The sequence below is a fragment of the Ictidomys tridecemlineatus genome, chromosome 2 (assembly GCF_052094955.1).
Source record: "Ictidomys tridecemlineatus isolate mIctTri1 chromosome 2, mIctTri1.hap1, whole genome shotgun sequence".
Taxonomy (NCBI): domain Eukaryota; kingdom Metazoa; phylum Chordata; class Mammalia; order Rodentia; family Sciuridae; genus Ictidomys; species Ictidomys tridecemlineatus.
Window position 1 is genome coordinate 110,682,059 of NC_135478.1, and position 19,923 is coordinate 110,701,981.

Consider the following 19,923-nt stretch of genomic DNA (forward strand, 5'->3'; position numbering starts at 1 on the left):
ACCCATAATTATTGTATTGTGGTCTATTTGATTCTTGAACTTGATGAGAATTTCTTTCATGAACATCACAGCCCCATTATTTGGTGCATAAATATTGATGATTGTTATGTCTTGTTGGTGAATGGTTCCTTTTAACAGTATATAATGCCCTTCCTTATCCCTTTTGATTAATTTAGTCTTGAAGTCGATTTTATTCGATATGAGGATGGCCACACCTGCCTGCTTGCGAGGTCCGTGTGCGTGGTATATTTTTTCCCAACCTTTCACCTTCAGCCTGTGTATGTCTTTTCCAATCAGATGCGTCTCCTGGAGGCAGCATATTGTTGGGTTTGTTTTTTTAATCCATGTTACCAGCCTATGTCGCTTTATTGGAGAGTTTAAGCCATTAACGTTTAGAGTTACTATTGATGTATGGTTTGTACTTCCAGTCATGTTTGATTATTTATCTTCTTTTAGTTTGTTTCTCCTAGCTTAGCTTTCCCCCGCCCTCTGGCTTTATAGAGGCACTTCCCACTGATGGTTTTGGTTATTGTTTTTCATTTCTTCCTCATGTAATGTTTTGCTCAAGACGCTTTGCAATGCTGGTTTTCTGGCTACGAATTCTTTTAGTTTTTGTTTATCCTGAAAGATTTTTATTTCGTTGTCGTACCTGAAGCTTAATTTTGCTGGATACAAAATTCTTGGTTGGCAACCATTGTCTTTCAGTGTTTGAAATATGTTGTTCCAGGATCTTCTCGCTTTTAGCGTCTGTGATGAAAAATCCGTTGTTAACCTTATTGGTTTACCCCTAAATGTAATCTGCCTCTTTTCTCTTGTAGCTTTTAATATTTTCTCTTTGTTCTGTATGTTGGATATCTTCATAACAATGTGTCTTGGAGTTGGTCTACTGTGATTTTGTGTGCTCGGTGTCCTGTATGCATCTACAATTTGTATATCTGTTTCCTTTTTTATTTCTGGAAAGTTTTCTGTAATTATTTCATTCAGCAGGTTACTCATTCCCTTGGTATTAATCTCTGTGCCTTCTTCTATCCCGATGACTCTCAAATTTGGTTTTTTTATATTATCCCAAATCTCTTGGATGTTTTTCTCGTGATTTTTTACCAGCCTATCTGAGTTGGCTAGACTCCTTTCAAGATGATATATTTTGTCTTCATTATCTGACGTTCTGGCTTCTACTTGTTCCACTCTGTTGGTGATACTCTCGATAGAGTTTTTAATTTGGTTTACCGTTTCCTTCATTTCCAGAATTACATTTTGATTTTTTTTAATAATCTCTATTTCCTGATAAAGATGCTTAACTTCTTCTTTTATCTGTTTCTGTAATTCACTTTCAATGTGATCTTTAAGATTCTTTTCCATCTGTCTAAGGTGTTCCTTGAGTTCTTTATATGGCCATTTTTCTGATGACTCTAGGTCCTCCTGAATATTTAGGCTGTCCTTCATTGTTTGTACTCCTTTTCTTCCTTGCTTTTTTATGCTCATGTTACTTCTTGTTCTGTTTGACTGCTGAGTTATTGTTTATTCTTATAAATTTATTGGATGCTTGGGAGGAGAGATAATAGAAGGGAAGGGAAGAAGTCACTAAAGAGAATGAGTGTAGGCAGGTAGAGTTCAGGAAAGGGGAAGTAAGAAAATTGAAAAGAAATGAAAAGACAGAAGAAAAAAGTGAAAAGAAAGAAAGAAAAGAACAAAAAATTAAGACTTTAAAACAAAAAAAAATTATAGTGATAATAAAAAATGAAAATTAAAGTTTAAAAGATAATAGTAACCATAATAGAATAAAAAGAATTTAAAAAATTGAAACCATTAATAAGAAAGTTAAAGAACAACAACTAATCAACATCAAAAAGTAAAAAAAAAATAAAATAAAAAAATAAAAATAAAAATAAAAAAAATAAAAAGATAAAAAAATAGAAAAATTTAAAAAAGTACTAATAATAATCATTGAAAAATAATAATAATAATAAATGCAGTCATAGAGCTCGGTTAACTTCTCTTCCAGTAGGTGGAGCTATGCCCACTGGGCCAGGCTTCTTTTCTTGATAGGTAGGAACCAATCACTGTGCCTCAGCTCTTCTTCCCAGACTGTGTGGGTCTCCAATCCTGAGTACTTAGAGTCTTCTCTTGTGGTTCCTCAATCCAGGCCCCGCTCACCTGTGACGCTTATCACACTACTAGCTACACGCTGGGTCTGCTGCTCCTGGGAGCTCTGTTTTCATGGATGCCTGGCCACACCCTTTCTGTTTGCCTCCCTCAGACCCCAAGTTTGTATGGCTTGGGGCTGAGGGCCCCAGCGAACTTGTTTGCCCTCAGGTAGTGACTCCCCTGGTATCTGGTGCAAGGGACCTCTGTTGTCAGCACTGGTGGAAAGCAATAGCTGTGAGTTCTGCTCTGCAGGTCCCACGTCCCTCCTGATTCCCTGGGTCCGGCTATGGTGCTCAGTTGGTTTTTACCTCTGTGAGTTCAGGTGGGACTAGTTATTTCAGTGGGATCGTTAGTGCTGAGACAGGAGAAGCAGGCGAACCAGAGCTTGCATGCCACTGATTCGTGCTCAGTGTGTGTTTTCTGAGGGGCCCCGGCTGCACGCCTTAGCTCCACGTCAGCTCAGCTTTGCCTAGTGATCCTGAGCAGGCGGGCTGTGGGCCGCGCTCTGGCGCCGCGGTTGTCCGCGGCCTTAGCAGCGACGCTGGGACCTCCGTCGCTCCTCGGCTAGGTGCCTGTGTCCAAGCGGCTGCCGCCACAGCTCTCCAGCCCCTCCCTCCGGAGCACGGGTCCCCTAGCAGGGGACTGCCAAGCAAGTCCAGAACCGTTTTTGCCCAAAGGTGCAGCAGGGAACACGCAACCGCTGCGTTTGGAGTCGTGGTCCCGCCTTCAGAGGATAGGACTCGGCACACAGCCCAGTTCCCGTCTCTAGGTGCGGCAGCAGGACGATGTAGTCAGAGCAGGAAGCAAATGGCGGCTTCCGCGGAGTGGATTTTCGGCCCCGAAACCACCGCCCAGCCAACAATCCCAAACCACTAACTCTCTTTGCATAGAAAATATTCAAAAAAAAAAAAAAAAAGGTGTTGTACTGAGGTTTCTTTGTCAGGTACTTACAATCTGCTGATGATTACGTATTCAGCTCCTCTGCCAGTAGCGAAGAATGGCAAGGAAATTTCGATGCGTCATTCCTACTTGGTAATGGCCCTCAGCACCTTTTCATATCTTGGCAGAGACTCTAGAATGACAACCTGAGTATAATAAATGGAACTTTTTGATTTTATTTTCCTAATGATAATACTTCCATGGTCTATTTTACTGAGTCATTTTATGTTTTCAGTTTCTATTGATCTCTTGAACTCCAAATACACTGTTTATTGTCCCATATATTTCAGGATTATCTGGTATTTGATTTTGCTTCAGACAGGTACTTTGGGTTATTTCCAGTCTATGAACTGTTGAAAAAAGTCTAAAACTGAAATCTAAGAGGTGATCACAAGTGTTAGCAACTCTGCCTGTGTTCCTTTTACAGTTTTACTTATTTTCAGGTTGCTGATTTTCTAAGAGTCTCCTGTTGTTTTCTGCCTCACTCCACTCTATTGGCCTTGGCTTCAGATGTCTGTTTTCCTTGTGAGAATATAATACTGTCAAGGAATGAGTGTATTATATTTTGACTTGCTTCTCTTTTCTCTAATTTGCCCTTGAATGTCTATTTAACAATAGTATTTTGACTGTGATGTATGTAAGTTATCTTCTTCTAGTTTTTTCATATAAGTATTTATATAAAATAGTATTGCTATAGATATAAATTCCTGTGATATTGGTGTTTCTACAACTGCTCAAATGACAAACCATTGTAAATTTTTGTATCAGAGAAAAAGTTCCTACTCAGGTCCATTTGTGAAAACCTCCATAAATTTATATGTCAGTAGGTTTATAAAGTCTATGTCTAATAAAACCTGATATTAACCCAATACCCTTCCACTTGAGAAATATTGAGGGTAAATCAGAATTATGAGGTCTAACAGGAAAAAGAACACTGGGGGGTCTGAGAGTTATGTACTTAGAGGAGAAATTCATTCTTCATCAGGGAATCCAAAGCCACATCACAGTGTAATCTGATGAGAAAATGAAGCACAGCTTCCCTATGTTTTCAGAGTCAGGGAAAGATTGGCACAACCTGGGAAACAGTCAGGAGACATAAAGGGAGTTAAAGAAGCAACACAGGAGTGTGGGTTGCTCATAGGAAAAGACAAAGCATGATGGGGCAAACAGGGTGAATGGTGATTTTGTCTAAATTCACCCTACAGTGGAGATCATTGTGGCATTGATGATGTAGCCAAATGGGAATGAGGAAAAGCGTATGTGTCGTGGAAACTGATAATTATCCTTTTCTATTTTAATCCTGATTTTCAGGCTGGAATCTAGTGGTACTCAATGAGGCCCTTGATAAACCTTGAGCCTAAGTTTAAGACTGAATCCTTCATGACTAATCACTCATATCTTAGGTCACGTATCTAGGACTTCTTCCAGGAAATCCTGAGTACCAATAGCCACAGTAACCTCCAATGTTTCTATAGCTCCCCATGTAAAACAAAATGGCCTCAGGCTCTGAGGCACATCATGTGACTTACAGGTATACTTACACATATATGTATATGTGGGGAAATTTCTGCTCCCTGAAGGTCCACAATCCACTCCTCAACTGTGGAATTTTGAAAAGCCCCAATGGGTATTACAGGATAGAAGTCACTTTCTATGAGACCAGAAAAACCTATTATGAAAGTCCACTTTATCCTGAGAGGAGAAGAGTACCATCCTTGGCAGTTACTTAACTGAACTTCTGAAGAGGACTCTCAAGAGTTTTCTAATCATAGGTGAAGCCTCACCTTTAGTCACATCCATTAAGAAACTTTGCTGGCTTCAGTTCTAAACTCCTTACCACTTCCCTACCCCAATGCCTAACATTCAATCCTTGACATCAAACTGAATGTGCAGAAACCCAGCAAGGAAGCTAGCCTTGTGCTTAAAATTTCTTCATCCTTTATCCTTACAAAGCATTTCATATCTTAATCTCTCAATCCATGACAGCCTGTTACAGCCCTGAGCACAAAAAGTGGACACAAATTAGGTGATATCTTCTCTGAATCCTTGAAAATTAAGCTTATGCTGTAGAGGAATGCCCACCTCCTGGAAGGATCTCTTTCCCTTTACCAAGAAAAAAAATTTTTTTCAGAGGTAAAAAAATCTAAATCTCTAGGATATGGTTATAATTAGATCACCATAAAGATCACAAGAAAAATGTTAGATGTTATATTTATTTTCAGTTTTCCTGAGATTTCAGAAACTTTGTTTAGAAAAATTAGAAAACAAACATTGTGACCCAGAACTTACTTAAATTCATATTTAGGGTAAAAAACATATTAATTTGAAGTTGATAAAGAGTTATAGTCCAAAACCCAACATCATTTGATACATTTCTTTTCCTGGAATGCCTGTGTGATAAGTTGCACTAGATACAATTTCATCAGTATTAGCTTAATTTTTGTCACTTTAGAATTATGCAATATAGGGAAAAAAGAATACAAGGTTGTGAATGTGAAGAGCCAAGCTTATGCTGTATTTGTACCAAAATACAAATCCCAAACAATTGAAACTCACTACTTGGGACATTATGGGGGACTTCTATTGCACTGTGAGTTGAGTCTATAAAATTCAGTGAAGGTGCCTGGGAATATTGCACAGTGGTAGAGTGCTTGCTTAGCATGTGGGAGGTCCTCTGTCAAATTCCCAGCAATTATTTATATATGTAAATTAATAAATATTATATTGCATTACTGGGGATTCTCAAAAGGTTTCTTATGAAATTAATTTGTCTATATAAAAGCAATAAGTAGGGAAAACAGGACAGGAAGATTTATGGGAGTTCTATTCTAAGAATCTTCATAACCTATTAACTACCAGGACATATGGTGTGAGAAAAGAAGAATATATTAGGAAAAGAACATTTCTTATTTGAATAACCAGGCTGTTGCTATCACTGTTCAGTACTGTAGAAAATATTGCAATTAGATGGTTTCTTTATCCATAAAAGAATTATACACATGGTAAGAAGTTTCAAATTTTGGTTTCTCAGTTCACAAGTAGTTGACTGTGACCTTGATTAGTGGCATGCTCTAACTATAGTGTTGAAGATGGTGTCCACACAGTGTGAGAGCACTCATTAATGCAGAATGTGGATGCTAGGAAAAGAGAGGAGCAGGAGATAGAATGTGTAATGAGAGAATAGCAAGAAGAATAAGGGTACACGCCATTTTCCCCTGTTCAACCAAAGAGTAAAGGGTAAAACAACCTGAAAAAAAAATGTTATCAGCTCAGCCTGGCTGTCCATTATGTGTGAATTTTTACTTCATCATTCATGCAGTATGTTTAATTTTATTTTTTGGACACAATACCTTTATTTTATTTATTCATTTATTTATACGTGGTTCTGAGGATGGAATCCAGGGCCTCACACTTGCTTGGGAGCACTCTACTGCTTAGGCACAACCCTAGTCCAGTATGTTTGTTAACTAAGTAGCTTCTTCAGGTCTGGACCCCAAGTGATAAGGTGATTGCTGGTTTAGGAGAGACTAGCACCTGTTTGATTTGTCCAAGGAGAGGTTATAGGAAGGACTGAAGAGGAGATCAGATGTGGTATCCACAGACCTTTACATTCCTTGGATGCTGCACTGAGATGTGCCATGAAGGATGCATGAGTGTACCACATCTCAGACAGTAAGAGTCAGAAAAAGAAAGAGAATGATTCTCAGACAACAAGAGTCAGAAAGAGAAAGAGAATGATTCTCAGACAGCAAAAGTCAGAAAGAGAAAGAGAATGATTCTCAGACAGCAAGAGTCAGAAAGAGAGAGAGAATGATTCTCTTTAATGATTCTCAGTAGAAGATGATAACAAATTTAAACCTTCTCTGTGGCCTGCTCAAATTCTCAAGTTCATTTTTTTCTCACTTTTAGAATCTTTCCTAAACTTCCTCTTGCTATCTGCTACTTTGTGGATTCATTGATTGCATTTAGTAAAAAAAAAAATATCCCACATTGTTTCTAGTGAATGCTCCCAATGTTTTATCAACCCAAAGAATTCAATGTGCCTGAGAAAAAAGGCAATTCTACTCTCAAGTTGATGCAGATGGCACAAAAAATCAAAACAATTTATCTCAGAAAAGTATCAGGGACAATCTTGTATGTGTCCTCAGTCAGGTATAGTAAATGTGTGCACTATGAAATGCTGTTTCCTACCTTCTCTTACCTGTCATAATTTAACTTATCTAGTCCTAATCTTCTCTTACCTGTCATAATTTAACTTATCTAGTCCTAATCTTATAGAATCAAGATAAGAGTGGAAATAACCCCATTAATTTATTTAGTAAGACTTTTGGATATCTATTTCCCATTCAGAAATGGTCTCTCTAACTCTTAAAGCTTACCTTTGGTATCACTTAGATGGTTTGACAATTGTTTTCATACAGAATCTTAAGTTGGGATGCCCATTAAACAGTTTTTTTTTGGCTGGGTCTTTGAGTTAGCTCTATAACTATACCAAAATACTTGAAAAAAATCAACTCATATTTTTGGAGCAGTTTCCCATGACCTACCAGAGCAATTATTTTTGAGCTTACAGCTAGGTACTACACTGTAGCAAGTATGTATATAAGAGAAGAAGTATTCACCTAGTTGCCAAATGCAAAAAGAGGAAAAGAGGAGGGGGCCAAGATTCCAGTATCCCCTTCATGATTATGCCATCAATGATGAAGAATCTCCACCAGTCTCTGCCTCACAAAAGTCCCACTGCCTCCCACTAGCATCATGGACTGAAGATGGAGCCTTGAAATGGGCCTTAGAGGGATGATTCCCTAAACCAAAACACTAGGATTTATTTGGAAGGTGTTAATTTGTGCTTGAAGGAATTCACAGGGAGCAATAGTGAACCATTGGGAGGGGAGGCTATGCAGTACAAGTGACATCTAGGGTTCAATCTCTATGTACAAGAAGCTAAGTTTTCAGGCACCTCTGATATATGGCAATAGCATATTCCAGATCATTTCCTAGAAATTTGGAGATTTATTCCAAACCTCCATGTCCTGCTAATGTTTGTGGCTGCTAGGGGTCCATCCACAGTCTAGGCTTATGAGTGGGGGAATGTTGTCCTGTCTACCTTGGATCACATTTTCATTCAGATTCATCACTAGGTCACTTGAAACCTTTGTACAATTTTAGTACAATAGTATATTTTAGCCCTTCTCCAAATTATAATAGTTCAATATTTCTTCATAAATACTCTGATTGGTCTATTGAGTGCCCCTAATTTTAGTTATGTGGTGACTGCTTACAAACTGAATATTTCTCATCCCTGTTTGAATTATGAAAATTGTTCACCCTACAGATCTTAGTTTTTCTATTATCAGAACTTGTGTAGATTTACTCTTTGCATATGGGCTTACAGTTTCTTTGAGGACACCATGGGGTGCCACATAAGTTTGTCAAATGATTATATATATTTAACAGAAGCCTCATGCTTCCTAACTTCTGATTTCTGTTTCATCAACTGACATAGATACTGTACTCTTCTTCAGGATCCTCTCTGCTCTGTGGTCCAATGTGGACATCCTGAGAACAATGAGATGATTACATGGCCATATCATTGCTGAAATTATTTGTGTTTTCAAATGTACAGAGAGATAATAGCTTCTATAGGTATCATTCTAAATCTCACTTTTTAAATTAAAAGTTATAATTTTCTATTTTTAGGTGATTTCTCCTCTTAATTTAATTTTTATTATTTATTTTTGGTTATACATTACTGTAGATTCCATTTTTATATGATTATAGCATAGAATATATCATTCTAATTAGGCCAACATGTTGTGTCTGCTTCCTAGTATTGAATTACATCCTAAGCCCATTGCAAACAATTGAAGTTATATTTTACTCCCTTTGCAAAATATTTTTATTTATTCATAAAATTTACTTATGCAGTCCTCATCAGGTGGATGTCCAGATGCTGTGGGGCTGTGTGGATAACAAGATGGAACCGTGTGTGTGTGTGTGTGTGTGTGTGTGTTTATGAAAAGAGATGGAATCAATTATCCATAAGTATCCATCTATGACTTTCTGCACAGTGAAGCTACAGGTGCTAGCCATCAAGAGGCACAGTTTGTGTAGTCTTTGTATTTTTATTCATTGAACAAGTGACATATTAAGGAAGAGGCTCTAGAGAATGTCTGGAAGCCTGGGTACACTGTAAGGCTTCAGTGTCAGCCACTGACAGATACACAAAGTGTCTATGTCTTCTGATCCTGCCATAGGTGGACTGCCTCATTGTGTTTTAATTGTTCCTGAGAGGAGGTTTATTTTTGTCAAAGAATTTCTGCTGTCTAGATCTGAGCAGGTGGAGTTAGTGTTGTCACCAATGGCTTAGTCTAACATGTCATAAAGTCAATGATTCATAGAAAAGCCTCAGATTTTTGACTTCTCATAATGTGTTTAGAAATAATAAAGCTCCTAAATCAATTCTTAGTATCATTATTCATTACAAAGATACCCATAATGAGATATCAAATAACTTCCATTTATGGTGGCACTATTAAAAAGACAGGTAATAATAAGTTTGGGCTAGAATGTGTGGAAATAGAGACACTCACACATTCTCATTGCAAGAAAAATTGGCACAGCCGTTATGAAAAGAAGCAGGAATTTCCTCCAAGACAGTTAACATATAACCCTTAACTTTCTATTTAATATCCCAAAGAAAAGAAAACACATCCACAGAAGAATGTGAAATGTGCATATCGCAGAATGTAGCAGAATTACTCATATGCCAAAAGATTTTAAATACTCAAATCTCCAATGACTAATAGATGGAAAAGCAAAGTAGTTTACCCATATAATGGAGTTTTAATCAGTAGTAAGAAGGAACACAGAACTGATATCACACAATTGCATTCTTGTGTGTTAGTATGTTGAAAAGAATAAACTAATAATCACTTAATGTATTGATCTATTGAATTACATACAAAATGGTGTTACTAGTTTTTAGATTAAAATTGTCTCTTTGTTGTATGATGAAAGTAATCTAAACTTGGATTAAGTTGGATTGCACAACCTTGAAAATACAAAATAAACACATCCTATTATGCACTACATTGGATGTCATTGATGGTATGCAAATTATATCTTATAAGTTTTTCAAACTGAAACACAAGGTTCCAACTTGTTATAGTTTTGATTAAATGTCCCTCCAAATCTCATGTGTAATACAATGCAAGAAAGTCTAAATGTGAAATAGTTGGATTGTGAGAGCATTAATATAATCACTGCATTAATCCCCTGATAGGTATTAATCAGATTGTAACTGTGGGCAGGTGCATTGTGGCTGGAGAAGGTGGGTCCCTGGGGCATGTCTTTGGAGAAGATATTTTGTACATATAGAGAAGAATCAGCCTCTTTCTCTCTCTCTCTCTCTCTCTCTCTCTCTCTCTCTCTCTCTCTCTCTCTCTCTCCTCTCTCTCTTCTCTCTTTTTCTCTTCTGTCTTCTCCCTGGTATGATATCTAAAGTTGCTTCCCTCAACCACATTATTTTCCCCCAATTTACTGCTGTTCTGCATTATTTTAAGCCCAAAGGAATTGAGTCAGCTGTCTATGGACCTATGAAAATGTGAGTGCCAAATAAACATTTACCACTTAAAGTTATTCTTGTCAGGTCTTTTGGTTGCATCATCAACAACAAAAAAACTGTCTAAAACACAGCTCTTGCTAAACATTTAAAGCTAGTATGTTGACTAAGAATCAGTTATTCAGACATGGACAATATTATATTTGCCATAGTAACCCATGTTGATTGTCACGATCACTTAGTCATGGGGGGATCAACATTATGGGAGGATGAAGGCAGGTTTATGTCTCAGCACCCCCATTGGTCTGATATACCATATAATTACTAAGGTCTTTGTCCCCCATTGAACAGGAAAAATAAGCATCACCTTCAGGCTGAAGGCCTGATATACTCAGGGATTCTATTTTTCCAGAGGTGAAACCTGAGAAGTGACCAGAAACACTCAGAGTCAAGAATTCCCATTTATCCGTGTTTGGGGTACACCACCAGAAATCTATTGGTAACAGCCCATGGATACCTTCCAATGTGATTGCTATTTCCAGTGCAGAAGAAAGTGACTTTCTGTACCACAAATCCTGAAACTGAGGTTTCTGAATCAGCCCAGATATGACCAGGACCCCAGAATATAAGAGGTAGAGACACAGAGATTAATTCTCTACTCTCTGTTTCCAAATTTAAAAAGGGTAAAAGTAGCCCAGGTGTCCCAAATCATCATTTTACTTTTCACAGTCCATCTCCTGCAAATTATGAGGAGGGTGAGGCATACAGGCCATGGTTAATATTCCTAAAGATCTCTCATTTCTGAGGACCCACAGCTGCATCAAAAACACTTAGTGTTTTTTGGACCTTTTTTGTGCACTGAAGAGGACTGTAACACCTCCAATATAAATATTCCATCTCTCTGAATAGCATCTCATTCCCTGAATTCAGAGTTCTTTTCTGATTAGGAATAGATGGAACTTGTCCTCAGCCTCTCTGGACTGAGGCTTAGTAGATGGATCTCCCCATAATTCCCTAGTCACCAGAAACACACAGGAATCAGTAGCTGATTTCTAATTAGTTAAGCTTACTGCACACATTTTCCCTTAAGAACAGGACATTCAGATTTGAGTGCACAGCAAGGGGTCCTGTAGAGTGATCTTGCTTCCTCAATGTCTTTTCCACCTCACCCTCCTTAGAAAGAGGGACAACTCTTCACTGTCCATGTTCCTCCTTCACAGACTGTAGCTTCCTCATCATGGCTAAACCCTGAATTCTGTGATGCAGTATCATGAGAAATTTTACAGTGGCTAATTCATTCATTAAAAATTTATTCTGGGTTCAACCACACAAGAATGACAACGAGCAGGAACTTACAATTCTGGATTCTGTTGACTGCAGGTGACACTCAGTGACCAAGATCCCAGTCTCTTTAATCATCATCATCATCATCTCAGTTGCTTTGCACAAAACAAACCCTCCTCCTTGCTTATGGACATTTTCCCTATAAAGATTCTCTCCAGCAACCATGTCTGCCTCTGTAGAGATGATCAGGATTAATGTTTTATTTTCTCAAGCACTGAAATGAGATACACTGGACACTTGTTAACAAATCTTAGAAGCCACAAAGATCCCCAGGCTAAAAGGCAGTAGTCACCCTCAGTGACAAAAGGAAATGTGAGCTGCACAGTAGGGAATTGGTGATCTGTATCCACATGTAAGAACCTTGCTGTCTGCCCCTTAGAAGAATTAACAATCACACAATGCCTCCAGGCTCTCAGGAATGCCCTATTTCCAGATCTCAAATGCCAGGATTAGCCTCAGAACTCTGGGAACAAATAACTATCAACCATCATGAATTCTGTCTTTTCTCACTGAAGGATGGTGTTTCCATTCAGTAGTATAATAACTCACATTGTTGCTTCTATCACAGATCTTGTCACCAGGGTTTCAGACATTAGAAATGAATGATACAGCTGACCTCATGCAAGTCCTTATAAACTGGGGCACAATGATAGATAATTATGAAGTTAGGCTATGAATGACCCAGAGCCTACGGACCAAGGGAACGTGGCAGTCATGAGGGTCTCATTATGACCACTTTCCTGAACCAAGTATCAGCCACCTGATTATGGAGACACAGCTATAAGATATAATGGACCTCAGCCACAGTAAACTTCCTGTTTCAGTTTTTTTCTACATCCATATCCATCACCATCAAGGTGTGACAGGAAGTGACTTTAAGGAGAAAAAAAAGGGTAAGGGATCCAGGCTCAGGCAATTATGAAGAAATAATTGGGGGCATTCAGTCCCATGATTGTTTTATAAAAATTATAACTAATCAAGTGGTTCCATAACCTGGAGTAACCAGTTGCTTTCCTGCAACATTTTTGTTAATGGCTCATATCTCTGTCCATGGTGACTCATGGTGACCCAAGGAACTCACTATATAGGCTCTCTAAAGCCTCAGAGAAATCAGGAAAAGGACCCCTGTTTCTTCAGAAGGTCGTTCCAATGAGATGTAATTGAGACCAGTGCCTTGGGATGAGACACATCCTCCCACACACACCAGGGTCAATATTGAACACATTGCTTAAATTTAAACTCAGTGGTGAATCAATCTGCTAATGATATCTTTACATAATTTCAGATTGTTGATCTTACAAAACTACATTCTTAGTTTAAAACTCCATAAAACTCATAGGCAGATATAATTAGAAAAAATATATTGTCAAAACTGGATCAAATAATTTTCCTATTCACAAATAACCAAAACAATGACAAATATTTAATGAGAAAATTAAGATTTCATTGTCCAATATTCTAACAGGTGAGAATTTATAAGAATTTATCTTAGATGAGCCCTTATACTCCCAACAGACACTCTTGACTTCAAGTTTTCCCATAACACCTTTTTGTTGATTTCTTTTCCTTCTCCATATTACAAATGTAGCATAAAACATCACTGTTCTCCCACAATGAATCATGTTTGCTGACAAATTCATCATGCTGCTCCAGGTATTTCCTCAGTTTCCCCTTAAATACATTCTACACTGAATCTTGAATCCTCTCATTGATACATGATAGGCACATTTTGATGTCTCCAAATGACCTCTACAATCAAGTGTGCATTCTTGAGGTTTGTCATATTTTTTTTATAATTGACTTTTTATTAGTAAAATAAAAATAGAAGGATTACAATGGGGTGAGTGAAACAATGTCCTTTCATGAGGACATTAGGATAGAAGATTATTATTCTTTTCTTTCCTTCCCTGTCACTAACTATTTACAGCAAGGTTGGTGGTTTTATTTATTTTTTTTTAATTTTTAAAATTTGTTTTAATTAGTTACACATGAAAGTACAATGATCTTGACATATCATACATTTGAATCAGATGGGGTATAATTTCTCATTTTTCTGAGTGTACAGGTTGCAGAATCACATTGGTCATACAGTCACATATATACATACAGCAATAAAAATGTCTATTTTATTCTGCTGTCCTTCCTTTCCCCCATTTCCCTCCCCTCCTCTCCCTTCACTTCGCTCTACCCAATCTAATGTGACACACTTTTTTTTTCCTCACATCATCATACATGTATTCTGTATAATGATGAGGGTCTCCTTCCATCTGGGACTTTCTTAAACTGAAAAGATTTTTTCTCAGCAAGAGAAACAATAAGAGAGGTAAATAGGTTGCCTACATCCTGGGAACAAATTTTTACTCCTCATACTTCAGATAGAGCCCTAATATCCAGAGTATACAAAGAACTCAAAAAATTAGACAATAAGATAACAAATAACCCAATCAACAAATGGGCCAAGGACATGAACAAACACTTCACAGAGGAGGACATACAATCAATCAACAAGTACATGAAAAAATGCTCACCATCTCTAGCAGTCAGGGAAATGCAAATCAAAACCACCCTAAGATACCATCTTACCCCAGTAAGATTGGCAGCCATTATGAAGTCAAACAACAACGAGTGCTGGCAAGGATGTGGGGAAAAGGGTACTCTTGTACATTGCTGGTGGGACTGCAAACAGGTGCGGCAAATTTGGAAAGCAGTATGGAGATTCCTGGGAAAGCTGGAAATGGAACCACCATTTGACCCAACTATTGCCCTTCTCGGACTATTCCCTGAAGACTTTAAAAGAGCGCACTACATGGATACTGCCACATCGATGTTCATAGCAGAACAATTCACAATTGCTAGACTGTGGAATCAACCCAGATGCCCTTCAATAGATGAATGGATAAAAAAAAATGTGGCATTTATACACCATGGAGTATTACTCTGCACTAAAAAATGACAAAATCATGGAATTTGCAGGGAAATGGATGGCACTAGAGCAGATTATGCTAAGTGAAGCTAGCCAATCCCTAAAAAACAAATACCAGATGTCTTCTTTGATATAATGAGAACAACTAAGAACAGAGCAGGGAGGAAGAGCAGGAAGAAAATATTAACATTAAACAGAGATATGAGGTGGGAGGGAAAGGGAGAAAAAAATGAAATTGCATGGAAATGGAAGAATACCCTCATTGTTATACAAAATTACATATAAGAGGTTGTGAGGGGAATGGGATAATAAACAAGGAGGAAAATGAATTACAGTAGATGGGGTAGAGAGAGAAGATGGGAGGGGAGGGGAGGGGGATATTAGAGGATAGGAAAGGTAGCAGAATACAACAGTCACTAATATGGCAGTATGTAAAAATGTGGATGGGTAACCGATGCAATTCTGCAATCCGTATTTGGGGTAAAAATGGGAGTTCATAACCCACTTGATTCTAATGTATGAAATATGATATGTCAATAGCTTTGTAATGTTTTGAACAAACAATAAAAAAATGAAGAAATTTAATGAAATAGAAAAAAAAAACCACTGCCTAGCGGAGGATAGGGTGAATCCTCTCAAAGAAGATGATGTGGCCTAGAGTCTATAGTTTTCCATATGCAATGTATACATTACATTTATAAAAAATATCGGCATGCTCAAAGATAGTACTAACTCATTAAAAATAAGATGAGCAAAAACCAGACCATAGAACCAAGTCTCAAGAATAGTGGAGTTTAAAATGTTGAATGTCTTCTCTGATATAAAGTGGTGACTCAAAATGGGGTAGGGAGGAAGAGCATGAGAAGAAAATTACACGGAGGTTTGTCATATTAACTATCTGTCCACATCTCTTCTTCATGTCATGCAGATTCATCTCCAATTATTCCTCCTCTACCCACTGCACACTGAAGTCAATTGTAAGTTCTCCTAGTTAATGTGATGAGAAAGCAAATTTAATTTTATTTTATTCTCAGCAGATGCTGTTGACATTTCTTGGAGCATTATTCCTTTATCCATCATTATGTTATATTTTCATTAATCTTGAAGAGATCATATTAGATATAACCACATGAGGTAAGGATTTTTTGTCTCAAATACTTCACACAAACCCTCATTGGGGAGGAAACTCCCTAATGCCCTTAACTGCTTCTCATACACCTACCACAAAAGAATAATAGGAAGTAGTGCCCTTGGGGGCACAACTGTGGATACAGATGTCCTAAAACTTAAAGTGTGGGAAGCCGTTCTTGCACGTGATTGGGCACCTCCCTAACTGGATGTGAGGTGTTCTGGCCAAGCTGTGTCATAACTAAGAGCCCATCCATGTGGGGGTGTGACTGACCATTGACCCTGAGACCAATCACTGACCCTGACCTTGGAATGCTGCCCCCCTCGACCTTGATTTGATGGAATTTTCCCCTGAATTTCTTGTTCCCCAATAAAAGGCCACACTCTGGTGTGTCCTGCCTCTCTCTCCTGCTAGTCTCTTGTGTAAACCTTGCTACCTCACCAGGTGGCTGGACGTAGGAGCCAGAGTGGGGCCATCTCTGACCTGGTCAATGAAAAAGGTAAATTGAGTTTATGTGTGTTTATTTTGATCTCACTAGTTAACTTCTATGCTTAGAACCTCTAGAATGAAGCCAGCATGCTGGTCGCATGGCAGATTCGGCGCCCATGAGGGGGCATTTAAGATTAACTAGATTGAGTGGGAGCACGCTAAAAAATAAAGGAATTGGTGACAATTTTGGGTCACAAAAGTACCTGGAGGTACTGAAGGGATGAGATGTTAAAATTATTTAAAATGGGAAATTCAACTTCTACTGAGGACATGAATTTGACTATTTAAGAAACTATAATTAATCAGAAAGGAAAACAATAGAGGGAGACCAATTTGAATCTCAGCAGATTTTCAACCCAGACCCTCAAAGCAAGGAGATTGTGCAACAACATATACCAAGTTCTGAAATAAAATGGATAGTAACAAAGAATCTTATATCCAGCAAAACTAAGCTTTACATTTTATTATGAAATAAAAACCTTCCATGATACACAAAAGTTAAAAAAATTACAACTAGAAAGCCTTCAAGAACATCCTCAGTGAAATATTCCAAGAAGAGGAAATGAAAAGCAATGATGAAAATAAGCAGAGAAAGGGATTACACTAAAGGAAAATCTAATGAGAGGAGAAACCAAGTCAGATTAAATATCAAAAATAAACAAAAATGGCTGGGAATACAAATAATTTCTCAATAATGTTATTGGCCTAACCACACCAATCAAAAGAAATAGAATACCAAATTAGATTTTTTAAAAATCTAACAATATGCTGCCTCCAAGAGACTTATCTAATAGAAAAAGACATTCACACTCAAGGTTAAAGATTCAGAAAAATCATACCACTCACATGGACTGCCGAAGCAGTCAGAGTTTTCCATCCTCATATCAAATAAAATAGACTTTAAACTGAAGTCAATAAAAAAGGATAAAGAAGGACACTACATACTCAAGGAAACCATACACCACCAAGACTTAACAATTATAAATATATATGTCCCAAACAATGGAGTAGCTACATTCATCAAATAAAAACTCTTCTCAAGTTGAAGAGTCAATTAGACCACAACATAATAATTTTGGGTGACTTTAACACACCTCTTTCATCACAAGAATCTTTCAAACAAAAAGTTGAACCAAAAAAAAACCTGTAAAACTCAATAATACTACCAATAACTTGACTTAACTGACATATATAGAGAATATTCCATCCTTCAATGAGAGAATATACTTTCTTCTCAGCAGCACATAGATCCTTTTCTAAAATAGACCATATATTATGCCACAAAGGAACTATTAGAAAATATAAAACAGAGATATATTACCCTTAATTTTATCATATCATAATGGAATGAAATTAGAAATTAATGATAAAATAAGAAATAAAATCCACACATGGAGACTAAATAATATGCTACTGAATGAACAATGAGTCACAGAAGACATTAAGGGATTAAAAAATAGCAGTGAATGAGAATACAGATACAAAATATCAAAATCTCTAGGACTTTGAAAGCAGTTCTAAGAGGAAAGTTTGTTGCATACAGTTCACTCCTTAAGAGAAGAAAATGTCAACAAATAAATGCCTTAACACTACATCTCAAAGCCCCAGAAAAAGAACAAATCAACACCAAAAGCAGCAAATGACAGGATAATTAAAATCAGAGATGAAATCAATGAAATTAAAACCAAAGAAATAATTGAATTAATTGACAGAACAAAAAATTGGTTCTTTGAAAAAATAAATAAAATAAAAAGAACCTTAGCCATGCTAATGAAGAGAAGAGAGAAAACTCAAATCACTAATATACGTGATGAAGAAGAAAATATCACAACAGATACTATGGAAATACAGAAGATAAATAGAAATTATTTTGAAAACTTGTACTCCAAAAAAATGGAATGTATCAAAGGCATTGACAAATTTCTAGAGTCTTATAATTTGCCCAAATTGAATCAGGATGATATACAACAATTTAAATAGATCATTTTCAAGAGATAAAATATCAGACACCATCAAAAGTCTATGAACCAAGAAAATCCAAGCACCGGACAGATACAGAGCAAAGTTCTACAAGACCTTTAAAGAAGAACTAATACCAATACTCTCCAGATTATTTCAGAAAATAGAAAAAGAGGCAGAACTTCTGAACTCATTCTGTGAGGCCAAAATCACTCTGATTCCAAAATCTGGCAAAGACAACCAAAAGAAAAAAGAAGATAACTTCAAACCAATAACTCCAATGAACATAGACACAAAAATTCACAATAAAATTCTGGCAAATCAAATACAAAATCATGTCTTAGAAAAAATACATACAATTGATCAACCTTTTGGCATGCTAATGAAGAAAATGAGAAAAAAAACTCAAGTAACTAAAACTTGTGATGAAACACTATTGTGATGCACACTATTGAAATACAAATGATAATCACAAAACTACCTTTAACATCTATGCCCTAATAAAATAAAAAGTTGTAATGTCTATTCACAAATTTCTAGATACATATAACTTAACAAAATTGAATCAGAGGTCATAGAACATTTAAACAAATAAATTTCAAGCAATGAAATTGAAGACACTATACAAAGCCCAGAAAAGAAAAGCCAGAACTAGATGAATTCTCAGCCAAGACTTCCAGATCTCAAAGAATAACATTAACCTCCTCAAATTATTTCATGAAATAGAAAGGAAAGAACATTCCAAATACAATCTATGAAGATAGAATCACCCTGATAACAAAACCAGGAAAAGATACATCAAGAAAACAAAATTTCAGATCAGTATCCCTGATGAACATAGAAGCACAAATTCTTCATAAAAATCTGGCAAAATACATACAAAAAAAACATATTGAAAAGATAATACACAATGATGACATTGGGTTGATCCCAGGGATGTAAGTTTGGTTCAACCTCTGGAAATCGGTAAGTTAATCTATTACATCAGTAGACTTAAAGACAAGAAGAACATGATTATCTCAATAATTTCAGAAAAGGCATTGGAAAAAATTCAGCATTCAGTCATATTCAAAGCACTACAAAGACTAGGGATAGTAAGACCATATCTCAACATTGTAAAAGCCATATATTTTAAACCCAAGGCTAACATCATTCTAAATGAATAAAAACCTGAATGTCTTGCCTCCAAAAATTGAAACAACCCAAGATGACCACTTTCACCAATTTTATTAAACATAGTCCTTGAAACCCTAATTAGAGCAATTAGAGAGGAAAAAAAAATGTTTAGGGATATGACAAAGAAAATTAGACTCAAACCATCCCTATTTACTGATGGCATGATTGTATATTTAGAAGACCTGAAAACTCCACAAGAAACTTTAGAACTCAAAAAATTAGCAAGTAGCTGGATATAAAATAAAAATTCATAAA